Genomic DNA, 26,049 nt, shown 5'->3' on the forward strand with positions numbered 1-26,049 from the left:
GTGCCAAACCCAGAAGTACCAGAACGGGTTACTTTCGGGTTTTGACGCTTGCACATGTACAGAAGCGCCGAATAGCAACCCACGCATGCACAGATGCACTGCTGTGGGTTGCGAATGTGCTTCCTGCACGGATCATGTTCACAACCCGAGCGTCCACTGTATAGGCTTTTGGTCAGTGTTAAACACTTTTTAAAAAACTACACAGGCATAGATGCACTGGCCATAACCTTTGCTTTGTGAGCTGGGGTGTTGTTTGGGGGGTTTTTTGTGTGTGTTGTGTTGTTGCTGTTCATTTCTGTATTTTTTTAAAAGATCTGGTTGCGATTTATTTTGAATTTGTTCAGTTTGGTTGCACATTTTTTAATGTTTCCTTTATTTTTTTATGACCACTTTTGTTATGCTCTAGCTATGCATTTCTTTTCATATCATAAGTCGCCTTGAGCATGGTTTGAACTGTGGAAAGGTGACATACAAGTAGAATTATGTATGTATGTATGTATGTATGTATGTCACTTCAAGAAGGGGCTTTAGGTCTAAAGCAGCTTTGCTAAAAATTAAGCTCTGTTTTCCAACAGTCATTATTATGGGGAATTTTTAAAAAAGTCTACAGGGGGTTTTTTGTTTTTGTTTTTTTTGCCCTGTTTTGGCAGAAGTGGATAAAATGTGCAGGCATAGCAGCCGCTACACAGTAGGTGGTCAAGTTACAGCTGTCCCCTCCAGCAATGAATGTCACTTCCCAGGGATCATTGGAGTGAGGAGATGACAACTAAAGACAGTTCTTCATAGCACATATTTAAACTATTTAACTTGCTCCTTCAGGAGGCAGAGATGACCTCCAACTTGGATGGCTTTAAAAGGGGAATAGACAGAATCATGGAGGCGATGGATATTGATGGCTACTGGCCAGGATGACTCTGTCCCGGCGCCACAGTCGGAGGTGGCAAGGCTTCTGAATCCCAGTTCCTGGAAACCACAGGAGGGGAGAGTTGCTCTTCAGCGTGGATCCTGTTTGCAGGTTTTGCACAGGATCTGGTTGGCCCCTTTGAGAACAGTAGGCTGGGCTAGATGGGCCATTGGTCTGATCCGGAAGAGATCTTCTTTTGTTCTTATACCCAGGGCAAGGTTTAGGTTTGATAAGGCCCTCAGCTACTGAAGGCAATGGGTCCCTTTATATGTCCAGCTGTCCTTTGTCAACAACAAATTGTCACTGGTTTTTGTGTTGAATATATGCTATATGGTAATTTATGGACCTAATAGGTACCTAAGGGATGCGGGTGGTGCTGTGGTCTAAACCACAGAGCCTAGGACTTGCCGATCAGAAGGTCGGCGGTTCGAATCCCCGCGACGGGGTGAGCTCCCGTTGCTCGGTCCCTGCTCCTGCCAAACTAGCAGTTTGAAAGCACATCAAAGTGCAAGTAGATAAATATGTACTGCTCTGGCAGGAAGGTAAACGGCGTTTCTGTGCACTGCTCTGGTTCTCCAGAAGCAGCTTAGTCATGCTGGCCACATGACCCGGAAGCTGTACGCCGGCTCTCTCAGCTAATAAAGCGAGATGAGTGCCGCAAACCCAGAGTCGTCCGTGACTGGACCTAATGGTCAGGGGTCCCTTTACCTTTAGCAGATACCTAAAGTCATTTGCCATTAAATGCAGAATGTAGGTGCCCTATATATAGAAAGGAGCAAACTGGTGATATTTTAGGGAGCAGGCTAGCAGGCGGGGGCCCATGACTTATATTACAGGAACCAGCAGAACACAAAACACTGTTGCTGTAGGTAGGCTTTACTTCATTTGTTTTTTATCTTATTTTTTGGAAATGTACATCCAGTTATTTTTTTCCTTTTGGGGGCCCCCAAGAGACTGGGACCCTAAGTGATAGCTTGTTTAGCTTATACGTAAATCCAGCACTGCTTAAAAAGGTAAAGGTACCCCTGCCCGTACGGGCCAGTCTTGACAGACTCTAGGGTTGTGCGCCCATCTCACTCAAAGAGGCCAAGGGCCAGCGCTGTCCGAAGACACTTCCGGGTCACGTGGCCAGCGTGACATCGCTGCTCTGACGAGCCAGAGCTGCACACGGAAACGCCGTTTACCTTCCTGCTGGTAAGCGGTCCCTATTTATCTACTTGCACCCGAGAGTGCTTTCGAACTGCTAGGTTGGCAGGCGCTGGGACCGAACAGCGGGAGCGCACCCCACTGCGGGGATTCGAACCGCCGACCTTTCGATCGGCAAGCCCTAGGCACTGAGGCTTTAACCCACAGCGCCACCCGCGTCCCCTCCAGCACTGCTTACCGGTATACAAAAAAAGTTGACATTAGCACAGGCATTTTGACTTGGCTTGAGAGGAGGCTGATGAATTGCTATGCAGATCTTCCTGCCTGGCACTTGTTGCAAATGAGGCTCTGAGGTTTGGCACATGGAGGCCTTTGCTTGTTGTCACCAAATCTATGTCTCTCTCTCTCTCTCCTTCCCACCCATTGGGAAACAGAGCTGCTTTGCAACCGCAGACCTGTTTATTATCCCTGCCCTCGTGGTAGACTGGTTGGGTCACCAACTGGGCGGCCAACCTGCTTCTTTCCACTGAGGCTACCTGCTCCTCCACAGTCTGTCTTTTCTTGTCCCCTGGTAGAAATTGTGCTGCTTTAAAAATAACTTTTGCTGTTTTAATGGCATGTCTGTGAATTTATTTTTATTTCATAAAACTTACGCGCAGCTTGATTGTCAACCCCGCGCTGCCCAAGTGGTTTGCAAAAAAGATAAAACAAGAAATGAAATTAGCAACAGTAATTTAAAACTGGCCAAAAGTTAAAAGAACAATTGATTAAAACTCACAGTAACTTTCCTAACATCTGGGTAGACGACGACGACTACTACTACTAATTTATTATTTATTATTTATACTCTACCCATCTGGCTGGGGTTTCCCCAGCCGCTCTGGGCAGCTCCCAACAGAATTTTAAAAGCACGATAAAACATCAAACATTAAAAACTTCCCTCAAGAGGGCTGCCTTCTGGTGTCTTCTAAAAGTCAAGTAGTTGTTTATTTCCTTGACATCTGGTGGGTGGGCGTTCCACAGGGCGGGTGCCACTACCGAGAAGGCTCTCAGCCTGGTTCCCTGTAACTTCACTTCTTGCAGGGAGGGAACCACCAGAAGGCCCTCGGATCTGGACCTCAGTGTCCGGGCAGAACAATGGGGATGGAGACGCTCCTTTAGTTCTACTGGGCCTTTGAAGCCGTTTAGGGTTTTAAAAGTCAGCACCAACACTTTGAATTGTGCTTGGAAACATTATTTGTGGGAAGCTGCTAAAAAGTGGGGTGGATGTACTTTTGGGGTTTGATCAGTCAACCAGCTACAAATCCACCTAACAGTTACTTACCGGTAATTCAACCCGCATTCTACCAGCTTCCTCATGAGAATATATTGGGGGACTTTGTCAAAAGCCTTACTGAAATCAAGATACACGATGTCCACAGCATTCTCCTGTACTAATACCAATCTGCAACGGCTTACCATGTTCTTCCAATATGCTTTTGTAAGCAGGCTGTAACCCCAGTCCTGTAATAATGCCAATAAGCAGAAATGCAAGTAATTATTATTATTTTTTCTCATTCTGACCATCAGGATTCAAATCACGATGCAAAACTCAGCTTGCCCTTGTGGCTCCTCAGATAATGAAGGGGAAGGAACGCTCCAGGCTAGCACTGCTCTCCCTCTCCCCTGGGCTTATTCTTCCTCTCTCAGGGCTTTGGCTATGGAATGGGTGGCTCAATCTATCCACTACCCATAAAGGGTCAAGTGGACCTTTCGAAGTCCTGCAAATGCTTTCATGTGATTGAGGTTTTGGAAAGACCTGGCTCAAGTCCATCGGTGGCTTAAGCTTCCAGTGAGTGCCGGTGCATTCAGTAGACCCATGTGGAAAAGAAAAACAAATGTCCATGGAGGATGTTTGTGCGTTTCAGGGGGTTGGGGTAGATGACCCTTTGGGTCCCTTCCAACTTCAGTTCTAGGATTCTGTGATGGGACAGTCAATGGCTGCTAGCTCTGATCAGAGGCTGTTAACACCAGTTGCTGGAAAACGACAGCGGAAGTCTGCTCCTCTCCTCCCGTCCTGCTGGTGGGCTCCCCCTTGGAGCATATGGTTGGCCACTGTGACAGAAGAGGGTCTGAGCACAGTCTATAGGACTGATCCTGCAGCCAGGCTCTCCTTACGTTCTCAAGCAATGGTGCGAACGAGCAAATTTGCCTGCAGTTTTTGCCCGGCAATTTGTCCTTCCTTCCCCTGTGTGAGTTTCACTGAAATCACAAGGAGTCAGTCAAGCTTCCCATGTTGGGAATCCTAGGCTGCTTTGCCCCCAAAGGAACATTTATGAAATGTGTGGAATGAGAAACACTTGATTCATTTATTTTTTTATTGTTTAAAATAAACAGAAATAAAGAAGAAAGCATCCTGGTCACTGAAAGTACAGTCCTTGCTCCCCATCCTGCATGCTCAGTCACCGGCCACAAAATACTTGGCTTTATGTCACTCTGCAAGATGGCTGGACTTTTCTTTCCATCCAGACTTGGCCTTCCTGAGATCCCAGTCTTGGAAAACACCCAGCCCTGCTTCCTGTTCCTGTTTGAACATGGTGTCTGGAGGGTTCCCCTAAAACAAGACCCTGAAGTTCCCAGTGGGGCGGAGCAGAGGGTGTCTCCAGGTAGGAAGGGCCCACATCCACCTGATTCCTCTTTGCTGCCTGCCAGGTGCCTGCAGCAGACAGCCTGGGGATCCCGCTAGGTAGCAACTTGGAGCAGACAGGGAAAGAAACTCGGGTCATCGGAATCCACCCTCGCCATGATGAGTCAAAGTCACCAAAGGGCCTGGACGAGGGAGAACACTTTGGCCTCTGCCTCAAAAGCCCCTTCCAAACCTCAGCGGGCAAGGAAGCCCACGAGGGCTGGCGGGCTGCCTCTGTCATTATTCACTTAAGAGGGTCGGAACGACTTACTGAATGCTTCTATTTTAACACCATCAAAACACGACACCCTCCCGGAGGACGGGCTGCGACAGAGGCGGGAGCTTTGAGAAAACAAACCACCCTGGCTTCCCATCCATAGGGATGGAGCTGAAGGAGCTCTGAGCCTCCCCTCCTCAGGAAACCGCAGGGGCGAAAGGGGGGCTTCTCCAGCTGCGCCCTTCCATTCCAGCTGCTGAAATGGAGACCAAAAAGGGAGAGGGAGGAATGATGTGACTGCTCTGAAATTAGCTCTGAGGGGATTCCGCCTCCCCTCCTGCTTGCTCAGCTTGGCAGAGAATCCAGACTCTGTTGACGACCTCTGCGCTTCCCACCGCTACTGTGGAGATAACCTTGGCAGGCCTCCTCCGCCGAGTCTTCTGGAATGGGATAGGATTGTCAAGTTCAAAGGGTTGAAGTGGGTCTCCCCTCCTAAATGCAGAGTATCCTCATCCTGTTTCCAAGCCATCGTTGGAGATTTTTCAGCAGAGGTCGGATGGCCCTCTGTCAGGGATGCTTTCATTGAATTTCCTGGGCGAAGACTGCCATACATGGCTATTGATGGAGGCAGCAATGGTTCTGAATATGAGCTGATGGAGTCTATAGGAGAGGAGAGGGCTCTTGTGCTGGAATCCTGCTTGCTGGCTTTCCACAGGCATCGGGTTGGCCACTGTGAGAACAGGAGGCTGGACTAGATGGGCCATTGGCCTGATCCAGCACTTTTCTTAGGTTCTTATGGCTGGATCCATCACAGCATAGAGGATGCATTCCTTGAGCTTGTTTGGAGGTTCTAGCAGGGGAGCGCAGCTATCGTATACCCTTGACCGAAGAACGGTACACTCCTTCTGTCTGGGATGGTCGTCCTCTTCCACCGAGCGTGCAGCTTCGGGAGGGACGCACATGGAGCGGTGAGGGAGGAAGGGGACACCCGCCTAGCCAGCCAGATCAGCCGAATCAACCCTGGCGATCAATGGGGTGACAGATGTCGCAGCCAGATCGCCCTCACATCCTAGAGGATGCATTCCTAAGGGGCCCAGATTGTAATTTGGTAAAGCGGAGTACGCACGTGTGATGACTTCTTCCATGTCCTTTGGAATTGTTGCTTGGTTTTTATCCCCACGTTGTTGAGATTTCCCCCACTTGGCCTAGTGAGAGCTGTTCTTGAACGCATCCATTGGAGCATCCTAGAGCAATGTCCCTCTCCCCTCAGGCTGCCAAGCTCTGCATCGCTTGTTTTTCCTCTCATAACTCCGTCCTCCCAGCCACTTAATCATCTTCTTCTTTTTTGGTCCTTTGAACCCTCTCCAGTTTGACGGCATCCAAATGGTATTGAGGTGTCCGGAAGCGAGCGCAACCTCCAGTGTCCCTGGAGGAAGAGGAAGAACATAAGGATGATGTAGCCCTTGGCTCCATGACGATGGGAAAATCCTTGTAGAACCCTCCATGTCTGCTTGGGTTGAGATCAAGGCTACCCAAGAGACCAAGGGAGAGGGAAGATGCCAGAACACATTTTTCCATTGCAAATGTCCCACTGGCTTCTGGATCTGGGAACAGCTTAGTGCATGGGCCTTCCACATGAGGCATTTTGGCCAGAAGTCCCGGGCGTGGTGCAGGAATGACTGAGCGAGAGGGTCACCCTGTAGTAGGCTTTGCACAGGTCGCAAGAAACCAGTGGCTCTTTCCAGCCACGGGATGGCGGAGAGATATTGCCGGGGTCAAGATATTGCAACTCCGGCAATCCTTTTCCTGGTGCATCCAAAGCTTCTGGAGGGACCCTAATTGGTGCAAAGCCCCAGTAATGAGTCCTAGTAAAACAGAACAGAATGCCGTCAGCCTAGAGCACAACAACCCCTGAATTTTGGAAGAGTCAGAACAGACAAAAGAAAGCACTTCTTCACTCAGTGCTTAGTTGAACTATAGAATTTGCTCCCTTAGGAGGCAATGATGGCCACCAACCTAAAGGTAAAGGGACCCCTGACCGTTAGGTCCAGTCGTGGCCGACTCTGGGGTTGCGGCGCTCATCTCGCTTTATTGGCCGAGGGAGCCGGCGTACAGCTTCCGGGTCTTGTGGTCAGCATGACTAAGCCGCTTCTGGTGAATCAGAGCAGCGCACGGAAATGCCGTTTACCTTCCCGCCAGAGCAGTACCTATTTATCTACTTGCACTTTGATGTGCTTTCGAACTGCTAGGTTGGCAGGAGCAGGGACCGAGCAACAGGAGCTCACCCTGTTGCGGGGATTCAAACCACCAACCTTTTGATTGGCAAGTCATAGGCTCTATGGTTTAAACCACAGCACCACACCATGTCTGTCTATTATACCTAGGTAAAGGTAAAAGGTAAAGGAACCTTGGATGATTAAGTCCAGTCAAATAAAATGATGATGAGATGATGATGAGATGATGAGATGATGAGATGATGATGATGATGACAACAATGACTATGGGGTTGTGGCACTCATCTCGCTTTCAGGCCGAGGAAGCCAGTGTTTGTCCACAGACAGCTTTCCGGGTCATGTGGCCAGTATGACTCCCGGGAACCAATGTCCCCACTGTGGAAGGATGTGTGGGTCCAGAATTGGCCTCCACAGTCACTTACGGACTCATTGTTAAAACCGTGTTTATGGAAGATAATCTTACTTGACTACGAGTGATTGCCAAAGGAGAAGAAGATGGCTAAACTGCTTCTGGTGCAACGGGACACCAGAGCACATGGAAGTGCTGTTTAACTTCCCGTCACAGTGGTACTTATTTATCTACTTGCCCTGGTGTGCTTTTGAACTGCTAGGTTGGCAGGAGCTGGGACAGAGCAATGGGAGCTCACTCTGTTGCGGGGATTTGAACTGCTGACCTGGCCACCAACCTAGATCACGCTGAAAGAGGATTGGAGGGATTCATTGAGAAGAGGGCTATCAGAGTTGAAGGCAGCAATGCTTCTGAATACCAATTGCTGGAAACCACAGTAGGGGAGAGTTGCTCTTGGGCTCAAATCTTCAGCTTCATTGGATGTTCACAAGTTCTAGTGTTCAGGGATAGGAAGAAAAATGTTTCTCTGTCCAGGGTGGTCTCAATTTCAGAACTGGATTTAGAAGAACCAAAGATCTACTCCCATGTGTTTTGGAAATGGGTTTGCTTGTCAAGCCCAGCCCCAAATTGAGCCAGAGATTCAGTAACAATTACATATGGAACAAAACATCAAGTTTGGGACACTATAGATATAGATATATAAACCCCACACAGATAAAATAGGAAAAACTAAAAGCATAGAAAAGACTAAAAACATAGAAAAGTGGACTAGCAGACCCTTGGAATCTCCCCCAACTCTAAAATTTTATGATTCTATAATTAAAGACTAATAAGATTAAAACAATACAAAAATTCAAATATATTACAAATACAAATAGCAACAACAATTAAAAAATTGCAGCACCAGCCCTTTCCTTAAAAACAGTCAGTTCCTAAAGGCTTGCTGGAATAAGAAGGATTTCACCTGCTGGGGGAAGGACCACAAGGAGGGGGAGGGGGCAGCCCCCCTGCCTTGGGCGATGCCCTGTGGCAGGCAGAGAAGTAGAAAGGAAAAGCCCACAATGCTTTGAAGAGGAAGTTGGACAAGATTCTTTCTGATACGTGGGAATCACTGCTTTTAGTAATTCTTCATCTGCTTGCGTACAATTGTAAAAATAGCATTTGGTGAAAAAACACAATCAAATATGGGAACCGTAAAAAAAATAAAATATTTCTAGGTTCCCACCAAAACGCCACTATTTTCCACAAATTGTCAGTTTCCTTCTAATGTCTGCCAGGCAGAAGTCTTTGGGATTTAGGCTACTGCAGTAAAGGATCAGGGACAGGGATGGAGCAAGTGGAAAAAAGTAGACCCTTAGCCACAGAATCCCCAATCTTTGCTGCTGCTGCTGCTTTGAACTGGCTCTGCCCTTTAAGAAAAAACAGCCTTCTAATTCTAGCTGGGAACATGGCAAAGTGGGAGACTTAACCCCAAATCTCTCCTCCCAGCCACAGAAATGGGAAGATCCCCCGCCATAGAAAGCTGGATTTCAAAACAGCTGTGCCTTTGGAAAACATGTCCATGCGGTTGTTTCGTCAAGGGAGCTGGGAGGGCATTTTTTCAAGCTGGCCTCGAGGCAGAGTTTGGTTTTCTTCATTTGCATACCCTCCAAGTGTCCCTATTTTCCAGGGTAAGTCCAAGGATGACAGCAGCGGCCCGGTTTGATCCCGGAATGTCCCGCTTTTCCTTTTCCCTCAGAGAACAATTAAAAGGGGTGGTTGCAAAAATGGCGTCCCATTCCATAAAATTCCTGCACCAAATGCAGGAAACAGTGAAGCTGGCATAGTAAGGCCTTCCTATAATTCTGAAGGAAAAAGTCACCAATCCCCTTTAAATTCTTTAATTGCAAGGCTTCAGCAGCCACCCATTTTCTAGGAAACATGTGGAGTATGTGTTTCTTTATCGTAAGTGGAGCCTTACACTGTCTACTCAGAAGTAAGTCCCACTATGTTCAATGGTGCTTACTCCCAGGTACCTGACTAAAGACTGTGCAGCCTTACACTGCAATCCTAAGCAGTTTTACTCAGAATTAAGTCTGACTGTGTTCAATAGGATTTAATCTCTGGTATGTTCCTGATCATGGAAGGGAGAGCTGGACCATCAAGAAGGCTGATCGCCGGAGAATGGTTGCTTTTGAGTTATGGTGCTGGAGGAGACTCTTGAGAGTCCCATGGACTGCAAGAAGATCAAACCTCTCCATTCTTAGGGAAATCAGCCCTGAGTGCTCACTGGAAGGACAGATCCTGAAGCTGAGGCTCCAAGACTTTGGCCACCTCATGAGAAGACTCCCTGGAAAAGACCCTGATGCTGGGAAAGATGGAGAGCGCAAGGAGAAGGGGACGACAGAGGACGAGATGGTGGGACAATGTTCTCGAAGCGACCAGCATGAGTTTGACCAAACTGCGGGAGGCAGTGGAAGACAGGAGTGCCTGGCGTGCTCTGGTCCAGGGGGTCACGAAGAGGCGGACACGACTAAACGACTCAACAACAACAAAACGTTCCTGATCATTCTCACATTTTCTGTTACTACTATTAGTACCTGCCATTTCACTGCAAACATTTTATTTCATTCCATTTATCTGTGGAAGGTCTTTCTTGCACATGATCCCTTCCCTTTCACGTTTTTTCTTTATAAGAACCTTGTGATGTAAGTTTGGTTGAGGAGAGAGGGAGAAAAAGCTTTCTCTCTCCACTTTCTCCATGCATAATTGTATAAAACTTCTATCCTGTCGCTTGTTACTCATCTTTTCTTTAAACTGAAAAATCTGAAATGTTTTCCCCTTTCTTCATAGGAGAACCACTCCATCCCCTCAATCATTTTGAATGAATTAAACTAGGCAGTCTCAGGGTCATCCACACTTATCCTTGCGCTGCTTTTCTAGGAAAAGGTCCAAGCTTTCCAGGTCTGTGTCCAAGCTCTGTTTTTTCTTGCCTTGCAACTTTCCCCACGAAAACCTGCTCTTTACCGCTGAATCGGAGCAAACAGCAGCCTGTGGAAAACCCGAATTGCTGATTGCTCCAATTTAGTGGTAGAGAGTGGATTTTCATGGGGAAAGAGGCAGGGGCAAATAATAATTTAAAAAAGCCAAAATTGAACCCAAACTGAACCTGTTCCTAGAAAGCACAGAGCGAAAGCTATGTATTGACGAGCCCTTAATTGGATTTTGAATAAACCTGATCTTAATTGTTACTGTTCTGAATGTTTATTATCTTCCTCAGTGGGTCGTGCAAACGGCTCTTCTGAATAGTGCTTTTCATTGGGTAGGGGGCATTTGGGATGTATTTATGGAGCCAAGGGGGCAGGGCCCCCCAAAAGTTTGAAAACTACTGAGTTCACCCAGAGGGTGTCTGGTCCTGTGTTCCATGGGCAGCGATGGGGCATTTCAGCAGCAGTTCAGTGTTCATTGCGCATCAGACAACAGCTCACATGCCATCCTTCTGAAGGGGCTGTGGGAAGAAGTTCCTGAATCTCATGGAACGAGAGAAGGCAGGCTGCCTTTCATTGACATTATGGCAGTGTATTCAGAAATGGGGTCCTTATTAGAGTTATTTCCCCTTTGCTTTATTTCTGAGTTTCTTTGGAATGGCACTTGGCAGCTCGTCCATAGCCCCCCGCATGTCGGGGGCTGGTCCCCTTGAAAGGGGCATATTAGGCATCACAAATTGGCTTCTTCTGTCTGAAGAGGCACTTTGACATTCAGGGTGCTGGAGGCAGAGTCCAGTCAGCGTTTGCTCATGGAAATAATTTCAGAATCCCATTTGCAACGTCTTGATCTGAGGAGGCTTCAGGTACACAGGATGGGTGACTCAGTCATCATTTTCGTCCCACTTTGACATTTGCCACACGGGGAAAACTCTGATAGCTGAAGGGGACGAGACCGATAAGAGATATGTTAGGCATTTTCAAATATCTAAAGGGTTGTCACAGGGAAGATGGAGCAAGCTTACTTCTTCCTGCTCCTGAGGGAAGGACCAAAGGAGAGTCCATCTGAACATCAGGAAGAACTTTCTGAGGTAAGAGCTGTTTGACAGTGGAGCAAATTCCCCTGAGAGATGGTTGACTCCTGTTCATTGGGCTTTATCAGGCAGAGGACTGGTTGGCCAGCTATCATGGATGCTTTAGTTGAAATTCCTCCACTGCAAGGAGATAGACTAGATGACCGCTGGGATCCCTTCCAACTCTACAATATGTACAGTAAGGTTGGTAGTATTACCAATCTCACTGTATGCTTGTGAGACATGGGCCACTTATAAAGGCCATCTCCAACTCGTCAAAAGATTCCATCAACGGTGTCTCCGAAAAATTTTACACATCACTTGGGAAGACAGGTGAACTAATATCAGTGTACTGGAAGAAGCAAAGATCCCCAGTGTTGAAGCAATGATTCTTCAACATCAATTTGGTTGGACTGGTCATGTTCTGCGGATGCCTGATGATCGTCTTCCAAAGCAACTACTCTATTCCAAACTTAAAAACGGAAATAGTAATGCTGGTAGTCAACAAAAGAGGTTCAAAGACTCTTTCAAGGCAAATCTGAAAAAAAATGTAGTATAAACACTGACAATTGGGAAACACTGGCCTGCAAGCACTCCAAAGGCGTCATGGGCTTTGAAGACTCAGGACTCAGGACGCGAGGGAGAAACGTGCTAAGAGGAAAGCATGCTTGGCAGACATTCACCGTGATCAACTCCCACCTGGAAACCTATGTCCCCACTGTGGAAGGACGTGTGGATCCAGAATTGGCCTCCACAGCCCCTTACGGACTCCTTGTTAAAACCGTGTTTATGGAAGACAAACTTACTCGGCTATAAGGGATCACCAAAGAAGAAGAAGATGCCGACGACAATATGTATACTTTTTTAAATGATTGCTTTCCTCCAATCAGGGAATAAAAGTGAGAAACAGATAAATACAACAACAACAACAATCATCTGTGACTTGAGCTGGTGGGTGCATGATTCCAAAGCTGCTGTTAGAAGATTTGTTCTCAAGGCTCCTTCACTAGTTCTACTTGCTGAGAGTTTTTTTTTTAAAAATGTTTGACGTTTCACTATGTTTTTATATGTGCTGTAAGCTGCCCGGAGTGGCTGGGGAAACTCAGCCAGATGGGCGGGGTATAAATGATAAAATTATTATTATTTATTGGTCCTCTAGCCCTCCAGGCCAGATCTCAGTTCTGGCACTTTTTCTAGCAGAATAGCACCGGCTCCTGATAAGCTGGGCCCATGTGATCCAAGACGGCCCTTCCTCTAAGTGGTGAGAATAAGCTTGCAAACCTGTTCTGTTGTTTTCCCGGCAAGTGATGAACCTGGTAAACATTTGTGGACACACCTTGCAATCCTGAGATTGGGAAACGGCCTCGGCTTGGCCCAGTGTCCACACAGCTGTCAGCAGAACATTTGCTTGTGCCTCTCGTCCCACTTAATTGCCTTTTTTTTTATCACCCAGTCTCCAACAGATCCTATCTCTGTTGACTCAAATGGGAAGCTCTTCAGTTGGGAAACCTGCGGGAAAGTCCGAGAGGGGTGGGAATGCCCCAAAGTGAAGCGTCTCTGGAGCTGAGCCCACGTGGAGTCACAGAGCCCAACACTTTGTTGAGACTTGACGAAAGTCAACTGGGCTCAGCCCAGCTCCCCCAAACCTGCTGCCTTCGTTGCATGTTCAGCTGCATGTTTTAGAAGAAAACACACACAAAAATCCTTACAACCTGTGACAAAACAGATGCATCTTCATCTTAGTCTGCCTGATAGGCATGTATGCAGGTATGTCTTTAAACGCAACAACAATTGCAAGGTGTAAATATATAAAGGCCCCAACAACTTGAGACCAGGTTACCCACAAGATCGCGTTACCCTTTGTCAGTGCTTTTTTCTGGGGGTACACAGGGGTACACATACCCCTAAACATTTTGTGAATCTAAGTTTGGCCTCATTGAGGGGCAGAATTTCAACATGAGTGGGAAAATGAGAGTACCCCTGAACATTTTTATTTTTGAAAAAAAAAAGCACTGCCCCTTATGCAGGAAAGTTGATGAGAGTTTAAAATTGTTTTTAGCCTATTGTATTGTTATTTCAAGTTTCAGAAAATCTCAAATTACTGCTGTTATCCCCCCTGTTGATAATTGTTTTATTTGATGAAATAAATAATCCAGAAAGGAATTGCAATAACAATCCAAATCAGAGACAAGCCCAGTTTTTCTTGTCATCGCAGCAACCAAGAGTGTTTGGCAGGTAAGGGAAGCAGGCTGTGAGGAGACAAATTCAGGGGTACGCAGTGATTTCTGGATCTCATCAGATCTCCCCCCCTATCTCTTAATTTCTTTTTTTCTTTTTAAAACATTTTTATTGAACAATTTCAACAAAACAAATTATCAATCAAAATAACCAATTACATTTTTTGCCCATTTTTATTTCCCCTCCCTCTACCCCCCCCCCCCACCAAAGACTTCCCTCAGCTCCCCTCTCTGATTTGTTTGCACATATAATTCTCTTCATCCTATTTCTCAATTTCGTAGCACGCTTTTTACTTTTTACCTTGACTTCCTCAATCATATTTCCCCCATGCAGCTTGTTTCGACCGATTCCGGAGCGGACGCCCTTTTTGGGACTCCGAAGGTTTTTGCCAAATTCTTTCTCCAATATTCTCAAATTGATTCTTTTGATTTGGGCATTATTATTTTTGGGGGAGCCTGCCGTTGAGCCGATGAGGGGTTCTGGAGCAGCTTGTTCCCATTGCCATGGCTCAACCCACCAAGGCGATGCTGTCTCTTCCAAGACTGTATTGCCCAGAAGGGAGCTTGCTTTCAAGCACGGTGGGTCTTCTGGTCTCCAGACTCACCCCAGAGTCTTTTGGTGAGCATGTTGCTTGCATGCATGCCCCTTGTTGTTGTTGTTGTTTAGTCGTTTAGTTGTGTCCGCCTCTTCGTGACCCCCTGGACCAGAGCACGCCAGGCACGCCTGTCTTCCACTGCCTCCCGCAGTTTGGTCAAACTCATGATGGTAGCTTCAAGAACACTGTCCCACCATCTCGTCCTCTGTCATCCCCTTCTCCTTGTGCCCTCCATCTTTCCCAACATCAGGGTCTTTTCCAGGGAGTCCTCTCTTCTCATGAGGTGGCCAAAATCTTGGAGCCTCAGCTTCAGGATCTGATTTCCTTCAGAATGGAGAGGTTTGATCTTCTTGCAGCCCATGGGACTCTCAAGAGTCTCCTCCAGCACCATAATTCAAAACCATCAATTCTTCAGCAATCAGCCTTCTTTATGGTCCAGCTCTCACTTCCATCCATCACTACTGGGAAAACCATAGCTTTAACTATACAGACCTATACAGACTTTATTTTCCAGGAGGTGATGGAACCAGTGGCCATGATCTTCGTTTTTTTGATGTTGAGCTTCAGACCATATTTTGCGCTCTCCTCTTTCACCCTCAATAAAAGGTTTTTTAATTCCTCCTCACTTTCTGCCATCAAGGTTGTGTTATCTACATATCTGAGGTTGTTGATATTTCTTCTGGCAATATTAATTCCTGCTTGGCATTCATCCAGTGCAGCCTTTCACATGATGAATTCTGCATATAAGTTAAATCTAAGATCTACATTACCTTTATTAAAAATAGACAAAACACATTTTGTCTTAAAATTGCATTTTTACCTGTAGGTGTTCTGTATTCACTCATTTCCAACCCCCCCCCCCCCGAGATCCTGATCTTGTAATGGGAGCCAAATGTACTGGGCTAAAACACCACCATGGGATGACTGTCAAAGAATTACCCCTCATGCTGGCAGAGGCTAATCTAAGAGGGTGGGGAGAAAGAACACTTGATAGGTCTGGGAAGTCTTTAATTTTTTTTAAAGAAGTTGTGAAGATTGTTTGGTTGTTTAGCTCTGATTCCTGGGGGTTGGACTAGATGATTTCTGGGGTCCCTTCCAAGGCTACAATTCTATGATGCTAAGTGAAAACAGAGAGGTGGAGAACCATTCATGCCCCCTTGAGCTCCTGGGAGGAAGGTAGGAGAGAAACATAGCAAATAAATAAAGGAGAGGCTGGCAGGACATTTCCGCAGTTTCTCGCTGCCACCCATCAGTTCCTCCCTCGTCCTCTTCCAGGGAACTGAACTCTGCCTTTGATCCTACACCTTGATCCTTTCCTGTCCTAGTTTGTGACTTGCCTTGAGATTAATCGCTCCGTGCCCTTGCCCTGAACCTGGCCTGGCAACCCTCTGGAGCCTCATCCTGCCTTAACCTGCCACGAGCTGGACAAGATGTCTCCAATGCCACCCACACTCTCCTGGCAAAGGAGAATGGTTTGCAAAACCACTCTTGGGATTTGCATCTCCAGGTCAAATTCTGGACACCTCCTCTGCACCTGCAAAGGAGCTGCCAGGCCAGGGCTCATGTTTCTTCTCAGGCTCCCCCCCCCCAGCAACGTCTCTCAGAGGGGCACCCAGTGCAGGCTCCTCTGCTGCCCACTCTGAATGCCCCTTGCCTGTTGGAAAGAAACCCAACCAGACCTTCTCCTCCTCCTCAAATGGCCATTGCCAGGCTCTTTGCCTGCAGCTCATCTGCTCCATGAGAATCGTTGGAAGCCACTCGATCCTGACCTGGAAGTTCAAGAATGTGGGCATTTGCCACCGAGCTATTTTGGACATGTGCAGAGGCACGAGCCAGCATATTTCCTCCCTCCCTGGCCTGCCCAACCCCAGCAAAAGCCGGACTTCAGAAGAGGCAAGTCGTAAATCAGGGTTCGGTATGCCTGGCACCTCCGCCTGCCAAGAAGAACGTGCCGTGAATCCTCAAGGAAGATGCAGGAAGTTCAAGAGCTCTGTGCCGTTCCAGGGCTTGGAAGCCCAGCCATTGGCAGCAAAACGTGGAAGGAGGGAGGGATGTTGAATTATTGCGCTCCCATCTATGTTCTTGGAATGACTATTGAGAGCATTTTGATGAGAGAGAGAGAGAGACAGAGAGAGAAGAAACTACATTGACCAACATTTAATTACTGCCTTGCTTGCTCTGCATAAATATATTTAACTCTTGACACAGCCAAGGACAGGGACAACAGATTCCCAAGTTAGCTCCCATCTCCCCTGTTTGCAAGAGAACAGGTCTGCCCGCAATGTCTGTAGTCAGAGTCTAAGCGCATTGTTAAATACAATAATAAATATATATATATATATATATATAACAAGCACTAAGCAAAACACAACAAATCCTGGTGGATGGGGAACCTGAGATGCGGACGCAATGCAGAATCATTCTCTCGAGCCTTGAGAAATGCAATCAAATGTTAACTAATTCGAATTTGTGATTTCTCAGCTTAACCTACCTCACAGGGTTGTTGTGGGGATTAAATGAGGAGGGGGAGGACCCCCATGTCCGCTGCCTTGAGCTTCTTGGAGAGAAAGGTGGGCAACAGAGATGCACTGCAATAAATAAATAAATAGATATTATGTGAGCAGCTAGGAGTGACATGGACCCTTCTGATTTCTCCTCTGTTTGTGGGTTCCTTATTAAATATTGGATAGGATGCCAGAGTCACACAGGTGGTAAATCCCTTCAAAACATTATTTTATTTTGTGGCATCTATAAACAGCCAAAACCTTTTTCTCTCTCCTCCCATCTTTTTCATTGTTTTTTGAAAAATAATTTTATAATCTTATCCATTTTTTTAAAAAAATCTTTTAAATCAAAAGCCCCTTGTGTTGAGCTTACAATATTTTGTTGTTTGTGTTTGTTTTTCTCTTTGTGTGGATTGCCTGCTTTTGTTTATCAGTAAAATACTAAATACTGGGAATAACTTTCCTGATTGTAAGACCTCTTTGACAGTGGAACAGTCTCCCTCGGACGGTGGTGAACTCTTTTAAGCAGAGGATGGGTGGCCCTCTGTCTTGAGTGCTTTAGCTGAGATTCCTGCCTTGCAGAGAACTGGTCTAGATGATCCTTAGGAGTCTCTTCCCATTCTACAGTTCTATGACTCCATGAATCTCAATGTTCCTTCCACTGTGACGTCCTACGGAATTAATTAAATGCCCCCTCCAGTTTTTGCCTGGCCTTTTCAGAGCCGCTGTTATTATTATTGCTATTAATAGTGGTATTATTGAAAGGTCAGAGCTCTCCTTGAAGGAAATTACACGTGGGCGAAACGGGAGGAAGGCGTGAGGCACACAGAAACGAGAGCTCTCTTGTTCACGAACTAATTTGGGACAGCCAATACTTGAACTCTGTCTCTTTAGATTATTTTATTTATTCCAGTCCTGAAGCAAGGCAGCTAGAAACGAGGAAAGGAAATCAGCAAGAGGGCGACCCGACTCTCAAGGAGTTTGCCCAGGAGAACCGGGGGCTTTTGAGGTTTGCGAGCATCTCTGACTCCATCGGAAGAAAGGTCACAGCCCTCTTTCAGGATGTCAGGGGTCCCAGAGGCAAGAGATCCTCAGTGGGTCACCTAGAGGCAAAGGGGTGGCAGGGGGACACAACCTGGTGGACCACCCCCTTTCCGCATAGGAATATGCCTATTCATTTAGATCAGTGGTTCCCAAACTGGGCAGTACTGCCCCCTGGGGATGTGGGGTGGCATTACTTAGGAGGGCACTGAGAGGCAAGGAAGTGGTGGTAGAGGGGTGCTGGAGATGTAAATGACTATCAGGCTTTGAAAAGCTGGGATCACTGGATCGTCCTTCAATTTTTGTTGAATGAGTTCACTTAAATAGCTTCAACTGGATTTTGAATAAATGTGCAATTCATTGTGAATGTTTTGGATTTTTATGGTGATCTTACCTTCCTTGCTGGGACGCGGGTGGCCACAGAGCCTAGGACTTGCCGATCAGAAGGTCGGCGGTTCGAATCCCTGCGACAGGGTGAGCTCCCGTTGCTCGGTCCTTGCTCCTGCCCACCTAGCATTTTGAAAGCACGTCAAAGTGCAAGTAGATAAATAGGTACCACTCTGGCGGGAAGGTAAATGGCGTTTCTGTGTGCTGCTCTGGTTCGCCAGAAGCGGCTTAGTCATGCTGGCCACATGACCTGGAAGCTGTACGTCGGCTCCCTTGGCCAATAAAGTAAGATGAGCGCCGCAACCCCAGAGTCGGCTACGACTGGACCTAATGGTCAGGGGTCCTTTTACCTTTACCTTACCTTCCTTAGTGGGTTGTCCTAACCATTATTCTGAATGATGCACCTTACGAGGCAGGGCAGAGGACCATGCAGAGGAGTTTATGGATCCAAGCGGACAGGGGCCCATCAAAGTTTGGGAGCCACTGGCCTGGAGCAAATAACGAAATATATGGAGCACCCATGGTTAGAAGCAGCAATTGTCTGGGGAGGGGTGAGAAGAGGAATGTGGGAGGACCAACATGCCCTGCCCTGCTCGTGGTCTTCCTGAAGGCATCTGGCTGCCTTTGTGGGAAGGAAGATCCTGTCTTCATGGACCTGTGATCTGATCTAGGAGAATCCTCCTGACATTCCTCCTTCCACCTTATCAGATCTCAAATCCTTCAGATCTTTCCCATCTGCCCAGGTCGCCTCCCTAATCTCTCAGTGATCAGACACTATTCCTCTGCTGGCTGCAGAGGGAGTCTCCTTGGCCGCCTTCCAGGCCAGGGGGCGAAGAACATTCTCTTATTTGGAGGAGTCCTTTGAAAGCAACACATCTCCCAAAGGGTGTCACATAATGGGTGCTGAAGGATGCAGCGCCCAACCCAGCCCAACCTCTTCATTAATTCAGACCTTCTCCAAAAATGTGTCAATTGTATCACGCAAGGGAGGATCAGGGGAAGGTGAGGATCTTAAACGTCGCTGTCAGGTCAGGAGGGAAGGCAAGGTGGCAGCAGCGCTGGAGGCGATCCTGGGTCACCCAGGGAGCAACAAGCCCAGGGCTCATCTGTGAGTGGCTGCCACACCTCAAGGAAAGCCAGTTACTTTTGCACCCGTGACACTAATGTGGGGAAAGGCCATAGCTCAGTAGCAGAGTGTGTGCCTTGGAAACAGAAGGTCCCAGGTTCTTTTGAGGAGCCTGGGAACTTATTATTCATTGCATTTATAGTCCTTCATTTTCTCTGAGGAGCTCAAGGCACAGGTCTGCTGTCTGGATCTCCCTGTCTTCCTGACGTATGAGACTGAGCACCCTCTACCTTCATCATAAGGGCCAGGTGCTAAGGATTTGGCGCCACCTTGTTCCTTGTGCTGCAAATTCTGAGCAAACTGCGAGGGCCACCAAAGGCGGGCTCTCAGTCTGAATGTGCCCAGAAGATGAGGACTTGTCAGGCCTCAGGTTGCTGAAGAGCCAGGATGGTTCATTGGCAGCGTCTCTGCCTGCCAAGCAGAAGGTCGCAGGCTCCATCACCAATGGCATCTCTAGGCAGGGTTGGGAGAGACTCTCTGCCAGAGCCACTGCTAGTCACTGTAGACAATAATGAACTAGATGGACCAAAGGTCTAACTCTGTATAAAGTGGCTTCCCATGTTCCCAACTCCTTCTATTAATTTCAAAAGGTAAAGCGACCCCTGACCATTAGGTCCAGTCACGGACGACTCTGGGGTTGCGGCGCTCATCTCACTTTACTGGCCGAGGGAGCCGGCGTACAGCTTCTGGGTCATGTGGCCAGCAAGACTAAGCCGCTTCTGGCGAACTAGAGCAGCGCATGGAAACGCCGTTTACCTTCCCACCAGAGTGGTACCTATTTATCTACTTGCACTTTGACATGCTTTCAAACTGCTAGGTGGGCAGGAATGGGAGCTCACGCCGTTGCGGGGATTCGAACCGCTGACTTTCTGATCAGCAAGTCCTAGGCTCTGTGGTTTAACCCACAGCGCCACCCACGTGCCTTACTCCCCAGTTAATCTCTCACCCAGCTCCCCCTCAAATTATGATATCTTAAATATCATGGAGATGTAGCAAGGAGATGTATCAGCACCTCTGAAGCCAGAAGAGAACATGGACTAGAAACTCAAAGTTTGCTTTTTGTTGCCTTCCGTGCTCTGCTCTGCTCCACCTCCCATCCTTGTCCTTCTCTGCCATCTGTCTGTCTGTCTGTCTGCCTGCCTTCCTGCCTCCCTCCACCCGCTGCTTTCTGTCCTAGCAACTCCAAGCTAGAGTGGAGAGGGGCGATTTTGGGGCCACCCTGGCCCTGCCTCTTGGCGGAGGCCAACCTGCCCAACCGCTAGGTACACCTTTGCACATGGGCACTGAATGAAGCTGAATGTCGGGAGATTTAGGGCAGGCAAAAGAAAGTCCTTCACGCAGCACAGAGCTAAACTATGGAACTTGCTCATGTAGAAGGCAGGAATGGCCACCAAATCAGCTTTAAAGCAGCATTAGACAAATACATCCATGGAGGAGAGGGCTAGCAATGGGTGCAAGACTCAAGGCTGGTCCAGCGAGACGGATGTTGCCCCTCAGTCACAACTACTTCACCATGACTTTTCCTCTAGCAAGCACCAACTGGGTTGGGCTCAGGATTTCTGGTCTTGAGAAGAAAGCTTGGAAGCTCTTTGGCAAAGTGCTGGAGCTGTAAACTGACCCAGCTCACAAAAGCATGTCTTGCCGGCTGAAGCGGCACAGCTCAGAAAAATGTTGAACTCAGAACTCAAATTTGTCATTGCAAGCAAGCCATCCACAATTACACAACACGAACCTCTATAAGCGAAGTGAACTTGGAAGCCACATGGCATGCCTGGAATGAGGCTCTGGTTTTCTGGTGTGGTTACCATTCCCGTAAGAGATATTCATCTCAGTTACCTTGGCATTATTCTGGAAAAAAAAACCTTGGGGAGTTGAGCTTAATTTAAGACAGGAAGGAGCTCCTGCTCAGTGCCAAAGTTTTGGCCGAGGACACGTGAAGTTGGCATTCGTTCTTTCAAAGAACTCGCAATCGGAACCATTTCAGTTTGCAAGAGGTAGCCTTCCCAGATAGTCCTGCTGGACTACAACTTCCATGGTGGATGAGAGTCCTAGTCCAACATCTGGGGGAGGGCCCCAGGTTGGGGGAAGCTGTGCTAAAGAGTGAAAATATTCATGGCATGAGAAAGTGGACAGATAAAAGATGCCTCCCTCTCTCATTGTGCTGGAATTCAAGGACATCCCATGCCGCTCAGTGTTGGAAGATTCAGGACAGATTCAGGTCGTTAACCTATGGAACTCCCTGTCACAGGAGGCAGTGATAGGCACCAACTTGAATGGCTTTAAAAGAGGATTGTGCAAAATCATGGAGCTGAAGAGATCTCTCAATGGCTACTAGCCAGGATGGCTTTGCTCTGCTTCCACAGTTGGAGGCAGCAAGGCTTACGAATCCCAGTTGCTGGAAACAGCAGGAGGAGAGAGTTATTCTTGTGCTCAGGTCCTACTTGTTGGTTTCCCATTGGCCACTGTGAGACCAGGATACTGGACCAGATGGGTCACTGGCCTGATCTACACTCTTCTAATATTCTTTAGCTCTTATGCCTTGATCCTGGTATTCTGTGTTCAGGTTCTGTGTCTTGCTGATATTGTGGCACAGACTTGGGTATCCTTTGAGAACTGACTCCACACTGGTGCACAGGTAATTTGGGTCAGACTGCTTTGCCTCCTGCATTGCCTTTTGCATGGGGCAAGCCTTGAAAATTTGATTTGCATGCAGGATGGTTCATGGTTGTCTCTGGGATCTCAACTAGCAAAGCTGGGACCGACTTCTGCCAGAAGCCTTCAGCACCCTCCTCAAACTGGTGGGGACATTTTGCAACATGCAAGTTGTGCAACAATAGTGGGTGAGCGATAGATTTATACTAGCTTGTCCATCCATCATTCTGCTTCATGAGATGTTCTGCAATGCTCCCCCAGGGTCGTTGCATTGTTGCTGTCTGGAGGGGCACTCTAGACCTATGGCACAGACATGGAAAAACCGAGGAGGGTTCCTATGGGGGTAGAGTCCTTCCTCAGAGTGAGGCAAGGCTTGGGCAGTGCGATGCCTCCCTTCCCATTGGAGCAGCCCCAATCCCATTCCTACTTGCGTGCAAGCAGGAGGGCACGGGGATCCCTCAGCTGGGAAGGGAGGCTTCCCATTGCCTAATTGAGAGATTCCTGCCCCCTCCTGCTTGCACGCAAGCTCTGATAGGCAGCACGAAGCCTCCCTCCACAGCTTAGTTGCTGGGGTCAGGGAAGGTGGAGGCAGCCCGGAAGCTGCATCTTGGAGCCCCTGCACCACCATCAGATGGGGAATTCTGAGCAGCTCCTGAAGCCAGCCAGAGCCAACTGCTCCGGGCTGCCGAGACTGCCGCTGCTGCGTTTCCCGGGGACATTAGATGAAATCTGGGGACATTCCAGGGATGGAATTTGTCCGGGGACTTATTCATAAATCCGGGGACTGTCCCTGGGAAACGGGGACGTCTGGTAACCCTATCCTATGCCCCTGGTGAGGCAAGCAAGATGCTAGATGCTCAGGCATACAACTGTTTCGCGTTGGCACTGTGTCACGACACAGACCTTGAATCTACAACTTGCTGCCTCTTCTGCACCTGCTGTGGCCATTTAAAGTTGTTCCACATTTGGGTTGCAAAAGTGCTCGGTTTTCAGGACTGGAGCTTTGGCAGAGGGCAGTCGAGGCTTGGCCCCCTACTAGAGTCTTTGGTGACTCCCAGGAGAACAGAAGCTGGTTGCTCATTGGGTGTCTGCCCCCAAGACGTCCCGCCCCCCAAGTTCAGGGGCACAAGGTGCTCCTTTGATCTGCTTGCAATGGGTGCTTCACTTTGCACCCAGAAATATCAGCCTGAGGTTCCTTTAGTGAGGAATTCGAAAAGTTTATTTTTTAAACTTTCATGCCCAAGAGGTAGGACGAACGGACAAGAACAGCAAGAAACATTGAGTGGGATCTGACCCTCTTGCATGGGCTGAGAATTGGACTCTGGATTGCAATGATGTGGATGCGATGAGGCATTGTGGAGTTTGATACCTTCCCGTTCCTTGAAAAGGTCATTATAGCTGTGTCTCTCTCCGTACGCACGTGCGTTGGAGCGGCTTCTTCAGTTCCTCTGTTGGTAATGGCCGTAATGACAGTTAATAGCCTTGACATTTAATAACTTCCTCGGTAAAGGGTCCTTCAGTCTTCCTGCTCTTGACGGGGTCCTTTAACTGTCAGGAAGCATTGACTCAGCCACTTGGGAGTTCTCAAAGTTGGGGCGCCTTTCTGGCACCCATGTGCTGCTCCTGTGACCGTGGCATTTCATGCAACTCCCTGAACTATACGTTAGTCATAGCAGCGAAGTCAGTTAATGACAGCAATGTAACTTTTCTGTATTAGCCCTCATGGAGGCTCTGGACAATCCAATTTGACAGATGGGGAACTGAGGTCAAGAAAGAGGGATGTGAGCAAACCTCCCCCCTTTGACGACGCACAATTCAGGTGAGCCCTTAATTGAAGTTGAACAAGCTGGAAGCTGGGCAGAGGAGGCAGACATAGGCGTAGCCAGGATTTATGTTGGCGAAGGAACAGGCTTTATGTTAGGAGGGCAGAACCCCAGTTATTCTGTGGATTTACTTGATTTAGGGGGCAGCTGCCTTGGCCACGGAGGGAGACCAAGATGACTGAGGGTCTGGAAACCAAGCCTTATGAGGAGCAGTTGAGGGAGTTGGGTATGTTTAGCCTGGAAAAAAGGAGAATGAGAAGTGATAAAACAGCCACCTACAAATATCTGAAGAGCTGCCACATGGAAGATTGATTGATTTTGTTGTTGTTTAGTCGTGTCCGACTCTTTGTGACCCCCTGGACCAGAGCACGCCGGTCAAACTCATGTTAGTAGCTTCGAGAACACTGTCCAACTATCTTGTCCTCTGTCGTCCCCTTCTCCTTGTGCCCTCCATCTTTCCCAACATCAGGGTCTTTTCCAGGGAGTCTTCTCTTCTCATGAGGTGGCCAAAGTCTTGGAGCCTCAGCTTCAAGATCTGTCCTTCCAGTGAGCACTCAGGGCTGATTTCCTTCAGAATGGAGAGGTTGGATCTTCTTGCAGTCCATGGGACTCTCAAGAGTCTCCTCCAGCACCAGAATTCAAAAGATTTAATTTATATACCACCCTATATCTGCAGATCTCAGGGCGTATCACAGGTAGATGGAGCAAGCTTGTTTTCTGCTGCTCAAGGGACAGGAGTAGGAGATTCTGACTAAACCTTGCGAAGAGCTTCCTGGTAGTAAGAGCCATTTGATAGTGCAACAGACTCCCTCAGAAGGTGTTGGACTCTCCTTCATTGGAGGTTTCCAAACAGAGATTCTTTCACTGCAATTCCTGCATTATAGGGGATTGGACTAGATGACACTTGGGAGAATCTTCCAACCCTACAATTCTATGATTCCAAGTTTCTCTTTTGGACCACACACACACACACACACACACACACACACTCAACAGGGCGTATCAGTCCTAGGGACAAAGTATCCACCCTCCCAAACCTTTTCAAACTGTTCTGCAGTTGTCAGGGACAGACATCGTACATGAGATTTAGAATTTAGAAACTAGGATGCAGCTCCTCCTTGGGTTCCCAGGGCACTGGAATGGATGGGCTCTGAGGTTCTCCTGTTGGACCATCCCTGACCAGTTGGACTGAGAGCTGAAGCCCAGCTGCTTCTGGGAAGGGGGCACACAGTCCCCAACCTTGCTGCCAGGGTCCCTCCCAACCGCCTGTGGCCTGGGGCTTGCCTCCCGCTGCTCTTCTGCATGCCAGTCCCATGGCTTGGTCATCATCATGCGCGCTTTTGGTGCCGCTGCCTTCCTCTGCCTCTGGCTGTTTCCATCTCTCCACTTGGGAGTTCCTCCCCAATTGCACATGGTGGGCTGTTTACATTCCTGGACCGGTTCATGCCCTTCCAGCGCAGAACATTTCCTCCAGGAGGCTTCCATCACTTTCGGGTGCAGCCACATCCCATTGGATCTGGCGTTGCTTCATATGCCTCCCAGAGGTTTCCTGAAGGCAGGAGGCGATGGAGAGTGTCTCATTGGAAGCGTAAACAAAACAGAAAAGAAAGATGGTGACTCAGATTGATTCAGGTTGCTCAATGCCGATTGGGATGTGGCTGACACGGAATCAGAGCTCCCACAGGGAGAAGGAAAGCCGCTCAGCAGCAGAGAAGATGCTTTGCGAGCAGAAGGTCCCAGGCAATGCAATCCATAACAACAGAATTGCAGAGTTGGAAGGGATCCCGAGGGTCATCTAGTCCAACCCCCTGCTGTGCAGGAATCATGGCTAAAGGACCCCTGACAGATGGCCACCCAACCTCTGCCTAAAAACCTCCACCATTGATTAAAAACTCTTCCTGATAGTTTGTTGGAATCTCCTTTCCTGCAACTTGAACCCATTTGTTTGAGTCCCACCCTCTGGAGTAGCAGAAAACAAGATTGCTCCATCTTCCATGTGACAGCCCTTTAGATGATTAAAGATGTCTATCATATAACAACAACAACAACAACTTATTATTTATACCCTGCCCATCTGGCTGGGTTTCCCCAGCCACTCTGGGCGGCTCCCAACTGAATATTAAAAACACAAT

At 47.9% G+C, this 26,049-nt stretch overlaps 1 protein-coding gene across 1 annotated transcript in view; it reads left to right on the forward strand.

Moving 5' to 3' along the window:
* EXOC6B (exocyst complex component 6B) overlaps nucleotides 1-7,292 on the forward strand; it is a 310,152-nt gene extending 302,860 nt beyond the window's left edge. The window contains exon 21 of the transcript XR_014501819.1: nucleotides 7,033-7,292. The gene's annotated coding sequence lies outside the window, so the exon portion shown is untranslated. The remainder of the gene's footprint in view (nucleotides 1-7,032) is intronic.
* Nucleotides 7,293-26,049: the final 18,757 nt, after the last annotated feature.

Source organism: Podarcis tiliguerta (assembly GCF_965153285.1).
Source record: "Podarcis tiliguerta genome assembly, chromosome: 9".
NCBI lineage: Eukaryota > Metazoa > Chordata > Lepidosauria > Squamata > Lacertidae > Podarcis > Podarcis tiliguerta.